Source organism: Oncorhynchus mykiss, chromosome 6 (genome assembly GCF_013265735.2).
Source record: "Oncorhynchus mykiss isolate Arlee chromosome 6, USDA_OmykA_1.1, whole genome shotgun sequence".
Classification (NCBI taxonomy): domain Eukaryota; kingdom Metazoa; phylum Chordata; class Actinopteri; order Salmoniformes; family Salmonidae; genus Oncorhynchus; species Oncorhynchus mykiss.
In genome coordinates this window covers 83,312,242-83,319,825 of record NC_048570.1, presented here as the reverse complement: position 1 = coordinate 83,319,825, position 7,584 = coordinate 83,312,242, and the positions used below count along the sequence as shown (strand labels likewise).

Genomic DNA, 7,584 nt, shown 5'->3' with positions numbered 1-7,584 from the left:
CAGCAATATTTGTGACCTGTTGCCACGAGAAAAGGGCAACCAGTGAAGAACACACACCATTGTAAATACAACCCATATTTATGCTTATTTATTTTATCTTGTGTCCTTTAACCATTTGTACATTGTTAAAACACTGTATATATATAATATGACATTTGTAATGTCTTTATTGTTTTGAAACTTCTGTATGTGTAATGTTTACTGTTCATTTTTATTGTTTTTCACTTTATATATTCACTTTATATATTATCTACCTCACTTGCTTTGGCAATGTTAACACATGTTTCCCATGCCAATAAAGCCCTTGAATTGAATTGAATTGAATTGAGAGGGAGGAAGAGAGAGAGAGAGAGGAAGAGACGGGGGAGTGAGTACAGAGGGAGAGAGAGAGAGAGAGAGAGAGACCGATCCATCAGACCATTGGTAAGCATTATATCACTGGAATTGAGGAGAGAAAGACATTTTGAAATTTTTCCACAGTTTTACTTTTTTTTTTCAGGCACAATGGGGAAATGTGTGGGCGGAGGGAAGGTGTCCTTTGGGGTGGAGGCAGGAGGCAGAGCCATCTACGAGATGCCTGTTAAGAGCCTGTTTAAAGCAGTCTGGTCTGCTCTGTGCAGGAGCTCTTAGCTTAGCCGCAGGGGAGAGATGCTTGCTGACACACTCCCACACACACTCTGTGAGACGATGAGAAGAGCAGTAACTGGTACATGTTCAGGAGGGATACATGTGAACTATGAACCAATGTGCTGCTCTGCACACTTGTTAGGATACAATCAGATGGTCACACTTCATAGACCAAGTTTCATGTACAGATAACATTCAGTATTGTTACTGGTGTAGAACACTAACAATACTATTAACTGATGGAAAACATGATTAGACAGGAATCCTTTTATCACAATTCAATCAGTGTTTGAACTATTTCCTTACCCTCTTTCTGGTCTAGTCTATATCTTGAAATATACGTCCAGAGAAGGAGAGAGGTTGCCATTTCCAAGTGACTCTCTTTTAACATCCCCACATTCACCTGAGGAAGAGTCCATGGGTCTGTTCAGGGGGGTGCAACGTTAGAAAACATTCAGAAAGAAATGTATTATGACAGATAGGATTGTCTGTGTTGTAGAACAGGGATTCAGTCTATTTCTATCCACAATGTTAAGAACTTTTGACATTACTGAATACACATCAACAATGCTTTTTTTAATGTCAAACATGGCAGGAGCAAACCCAATGGAGGACACTGCTGTCATCCTACATGCAAAATGTCTGCCCACGTCTAATGATCTCCCATTCAACAACAGACAGTCTGCATACCGAATGTTGTGAAAACAAGTATTAGATGCAATTATTCAAATGACAGTTCGTTAAGCACGTGAAAAAAAAATAATTGGCGCTTTCAGAGAAAATGAGCAAAAAGCTCAATGGCACTCGGAATAATCTGCTCTTTAAAATTCCCAGCCCGCTCCCACTTTACATGTGTTAGCAGCAAAAAGACAGAGACATGTAACTTATGCAATGGTCGTTTCAATAACACATTCTCTCCACTTGACAAAGAAGGGCAGGGAACTTGCATAAATGTAGTTGTCTGTGGGTTTATAGACAGATAAGGTCAAGAATAGTACCATCTGTAGCAACAAATGGAAGGGAGAATCCAAATAAGCAATACGCTAGAGGCATGGGATGGGGGGTGGGCTGTGTAATGAAGAGAGCGTGAGTAAGATGGAAAAAATGGTTGTTTTTCGTGAACCACTTATATGACCATGGTCAGGGGAACTCATTTATTCAAGTCCAGAAGGCATTTATCTTGGCTCTGAGGCAAGCTCAGTCACACAATCACCCCTCCGACTCGCCTTGGACTGTAGGCAACTGCAAACAAATTGATTACAGATTAGATGCAGGAACTAGTGGGGTGCATCTATGGAATCTAATGTCCACAGGAGAAGCAGTAAAGCCAGGCTGTAAGGGGGAGAATGAGGCTGCAGATTGCAGTATTGTTTCACAGTTATAGATCACTATCGGCTCTTAAAGCTGCAATATGTAACTTATTGGGCGACCAGGACAAATTCAAGTTATAGATCTATCTTTCGTATTAAAAGCAAGTCCAAGAAGCGGGAGACTTGTTCTATGTGCGCTATTTCTATGCTTCCCGTTCTTACGTTTTGCATTTGCATTTTTGACTTTGGGTTTTGTACACCAGCTTCAAACAGCTGAAAACACCATCTTTTTGGTGATGTAAAATATATTTCACAGATGTAACAATGATTCTCTACACTATACATCGCTTGTTTTGTCACAGAAACTGAAATTAGGCAAACTATTAGAACTTTAGCAACCAGGAAATCGCGGAGCGAGAGATGAAGAGAGAGACACCTATAGCCCAACAGGTCAGGATGACATCACTCTGACATCAAGTTCGGCTTTATCACGTACCGCGCGCAATATGATCTCATCAACATACTGCATCATTTGAACGGGAAATTATGGACATGCCTCGATGAAGACTAAAACCTTAATTATGTTTAAAGTGTTTCCGGACCTCCACACCCATCAGGCATTTATGCCATCTGTGGGGTTCGCTGTGCCTGCATAAAAACTCAAAATGCAACAAAAGTAATGTAGTAATGCTAGTATAGCTACAGAGCTAGTTATTTGATTGGTAGTTTCCCAAAATTCACAACGTTTGGCGTAAGCTTTGAACAATGTTTTTCTGGCAAAATGTGGGATACATTGTCAACATAGTCTGTGTGCACAAAATGCACACAGACTTCGTTGGGTTACGCTAAATAGCTAGCTATGGATGTTCGTTAACTATTGACGCTACAGCCGACAGGAAGTACGTCCCCCACCACTACAGACAATCAATCACAAACACAGAGCTCGCAGAGGCCCTCTGCTTTGTTACAGACATGAGGATGTGTGCAGAGCTCAGTGCAGATCCTCTACTTTGTTACAGACATGAGGATGTGTGCAGAGCTCAGTGCAGATCCTCTACTTTGTTATATCTCTCCTCAGACTCCACTCACCTCTTGTACCATAAAACCAGTTTAATGCCAAAAAGAGTTGGTTTTAACAATGAGGTAACCATTTTACACCAACTTCCATTGCCATCCAATGACCTTGGACGCCACATTTAGCTGAAAAACCTGCTCACTGAAAAAAAGTTAACACACGATCACAATTCAGGATACATACAGTATACTGCAGCATATCAAGAGACCATATTTTATGTCCAACCTGATGAACTTGGCCTCAAAAACCTGTCTGAACTGTATACATACCTCAGAGTAATAACAGTAACAAAATGAATTTATGCATCCAGCTGAATGAATCAATGCCATTATACAGTACAAGTGGATGGAAAGAGTCCATGGTGACATAAAACACACATTCACCAGTCTGGTGTTTTCTCTATGGGCTCATTGTGTTTTCCAATGTGAGAAGTGAAAGAGTAACAACGGCAGCCATGTCCACGGCCCTGTAAAGAGAACAGTTTATCCACAGAGTACACACACACACTGTCCTAACTCTAACCCTAACCCTTAACCTAACCCTAACCCTAACCCTAAACCTTAACCTAACCATAACCCTAACCCTAACCCTAACCCTAACCCTAACCCTTAACCTAACCCTAACCCTAAACCTTAACCTAACCATAACCCTAACCTCAATCCTAACCTTAACCCCTAAAACCATACCTAACTATAACCTTAATTCTAAACCTAACCCTTAACCTAACCATAACCCTAACCTCAAACCTAACCTTAACCCCTAAAACCATACCTAACCTTATTTCTAAACCTAACCCTAATTGTAACTCTAAACCTAAGCCCTAAGCCTAAATTAGCATTTTTCCTCATGGGGCCTGGCAAAATGTCCCCACTTGTCTCAATTTTCCTTGTTTTACTATCCATGTGAGGACTTCTGGTACCTACAAGGATAGTTAAACAAAACACACACACACACACACACACACACACACACACACACACACACACACACACACACACACACACACACACACACACACACACACAGCTTCTAAGTGTTTGTTTAGTCTCTCTGATTAGTTACACAAAAACACTAAATGCTTCAGCATTGTAATTGACATCCTTGACCTAGAGAAAGAACAGGGATCGGTCTCAACTGGAATATGAATAAAGGAACAACACATCTAATTCTGGAAGTACAGAAGCTCTTAGAGAGAAAAACCCCAGAAGAAGAGATGGCCGAGTGCCTCTGACCAGAATATTGGGCCCCATTTCCAGTTCATTTCACGATGATTCTACATGTTGAATCAGCCCCCACCTCCAGCATTCACCAGCAGCCAGCAGGTAGCGGCTATAACACATCGAGGCGCAGGACGTTAATCGTGTGAAGCCTACTGTTGCCAAAATGCCATGTTTCCTAGATTGCATCCTGTAGGGTAGAGTGGGGTAAGTTGAGTAAAAGGGTTAGTTGAGCCACCCCTTGTTTCTAGGAAACCATACACAAAATATATCATTTGACCTAACTTTTAGGAAGACGTCATAATTTCATGGAGTCTATGAAGGAAGAAACCACATGGAAAAAGTGGTGAGCAAGTTAGGTCCAAAAAAAAGATTTTCACAAAGTCAAATAACTGTACTGTGTTTCATAAGTTTCATGATGATTGTATCTTAACCAAAGTAGATCGTTCTAAGATTGTTTTGCACATCAGTTTGGGTCTATAAGATACAATATGAGGTCCTAAACCTAGCATGAAAGTGCATCCTTGTAGCTGTCTGGGCTAATACTGTACAGTCCAAATGTTTGCCTTGGGGTACGTTGAGACAATGAGGTTCTTGAGAGAGCAGCCAAGGAAGTGAGAAAAGGGAAGAAGACCATTCAAGCAGCAGCAAGGGATGAACAAATGGACTGAATGACACACTAGGTCCTATCCTAACACAAGGTCCTATCTGAGGACATGGAGTCTGAGCTGTATAAAGAGAGGCTATGATAGAGTAGCAGAGGAACACAAGGTCCTATCTGATGACATGGAGTCTGAGCGGTATAAAGAGAGGCTATGATAGAGTAGCAGAGGAACACAAGGTCCTATCTGAGGACATGGAGTCTGAGCTGTATAAAGAGAGGCTATGATAGAGTAGCAGAGGAACACAAGGTCCTATCTGAGGACATGGAGTCTGAGCTGTATAAAGACAGGCTATGATAGAGTAGCAGAGGAACACAAGGTCCTATCTGATGACATGGAGTCTGAGCTATATAAAGAGAGGCTATGATGAGTAGCAGAGGAACACAAGGTCTTATCTGAGGACATGGAGTCTGAGCTGTATAAAGAGAGGCTATGATAGAGTAGCAGAGGAACACATGGTCTTATCTGATGACATGGAGTCTGAGCTGTATAAAGAGAGGCTATGATAGAGTAGCAGAGGAACACAAGGTCTTATCTGAGGACATGGAGTCTGAGCTGTATAAAGAGAAGCTATGATAGAGTAGCAGAGGAACACAAGGTCCTATCTGAGGACATGGAGTCTGAGCTGTATAAAGAGAGGCTATGATAGAGTAGCAGAGGAACACAAGGTCTTATCTGAGGACATGGAGTCTGAGCTGTATAAAGAGAGGCTATGATAGAGTAGCAGAGGAACACAAGGTCTTATCTGATGACATGGAGTCTGAGCTGTATAAAGAGAGGCTGTGATAGAGTAGCAGAGGAGCACAAGGTCTTATCTGATGACATGGAGTCTGAGCTGTATAAAGAGAGGCTATGATAGAGTAGCAGAGGAACACAAGGTCCTATCTGATGACATGGAGTCTGAGCTGTATAAAGAGAGGCTATGATAGAGTAGCAGAGGAGCACAAGGTCTTATGTGATGACATGGAGTCTGAGCTGTATAAAGAGAGGCTATGATAGAGTAGCAGAGGAACACAAGGTCTTATCTGATGACATGGAGTCTGAGCTGTATAAAGAGAGGCTATGATAGAGTAGCAGAGGAACACAAGGTCTTATCTGATGACATGGAGTCTGAGCTGTATAAAGAGAGGCTATGATAGGGTAGCAGAGGAACACAAGGTCTTATCTAATGACATGGAGTCTGAGCTGTATAAAGAGAGGCTATGATGAGTAGCAGAGGAACACAAGGTCTTATCTGATGACATGGAGTCTGAGCTGTATAAAGAGAGGCTATGATAGAGTAGCAGAGGAACACAAGGTCTTATCTAATGACATGGAGTCTGAGCTGTATAAAGAGAGGCTATGATGAGTAGCAGAGGAACACAAGGTCTTATCTGATGACATGGAGTCTGAGCTGTATAAAGAGAGGCTATGATAGAGTAGCAGAGGAACACAAGGTCTTATCTGAGGACATGGAGTCTGAGCTTGCTAAACATATCAAGAATCTCGCAGACCAGTTTCATGGGCTGAGTTGCCTCAAATGCAGAGAACTTGCCTACGAATCAGTATATCGAAACAATATCCCTGTCCCAGACAACTGGCCAAAAAATGGGTAAGTGATGTTGAACAGAGAGATCTATATGAATGAATGTAGGCATATATTTAAGATATACAATATACCACACCCCCATTCCATGAATTACATTTTTACCTACCTGCACCATCACCCACTGTCACAGGACACCATCACCTACTTACTAAGGCCGAGACAATACCAGTATCACATAGTATATTTTTTCCATGGCAAAAATTAAAACAGAAAGCAGACCAAACTCTTTAGTCCTTTAGAAAGCTGCTGTTTGTAAAATAGTGTGAGCTATAGCTTGGAAAATATATACATGTGACTGGATGGCAAACTAATGTTTGTTTCCAACATTAGGACTGTTTTCCTAAAGAAGTTAAATCCACTTCTTGTTTAGATTCCTTGTCACGATACTAATGAGAATCACAATACTGGTATCATCCCGGCTCTGCTGCTTAGCCCAAGGAGGCTCAACTTACCCCTTACGTCAAGAGACCACTTTTTGGACAGGCTATGTTTTCAAAACTGTAATGTTTACATACATTCTGTTTATTTCCCGGGATAATCAACCTCCTGAAATATGGGTAGATAACTTTGTTAGAAAGACTACTATATTCCCTTGATGTAGTGATGCTGAATGTAAAAAATGTCTCAACTTACCGCGCTCCCCCCAACTCTGTAAACTCAAACATTACACAGTGCATCTCACTACTTTTGAACAGAGCCCTATGAGAAACCTGTTTGTTTGCTGAGACACATCATGGTGATAGCGAGGGAACGCATGGACTATTGATCCAGGGCAAACGTCCCCTTAACAGAACTCTTGATAGACCATTGTTTCAGTTCAACCTTTAACCAAATACTGAACATTGCATTCCACCCTGTAGGAATAGTAAAGCTTGGTCTCCCAATATGTTCACACATTATACAGCCTTTGATAATGATGTATATCATAACAACAGAATGTCAGAAACATGTTCTCTTCAAGCTTGGGGATGGAGTATGGAGGAGTATCCTGGGAGAGTGTTGCCTAACTGTGTGTCTACCCCCCCACCCATATCATAGCAGTAGTCAGAGTGATAACTTTTTGTTTGGAGGTCAATAAGAGTATTGAATTTGGTCGACAAAAAAT

General features: G+C 41.4%; 1 long non-coding RNA gene across 1 annotated transcript; it reads right to left on the bottom strand.

Moving 5' to 3' along the window:
- Positions 1-279: 279 nt before the first annotated feature.
- Positions 280-7,202, bottom strand: LOC118964943. Its single transcript, XR_005052262.1, has 3 exons — positions 7,113-7,202; positions 934-1,050; positions 280-677 (listed from the first exon to the last, which is right to left on the bottom strand). It is a non-coding gene; the product is annotated as an uncharacterized LOC118964943 (long non-coding RNA).
- Positions 7,203-7,584: the final 382 nt, after the last annotated feature.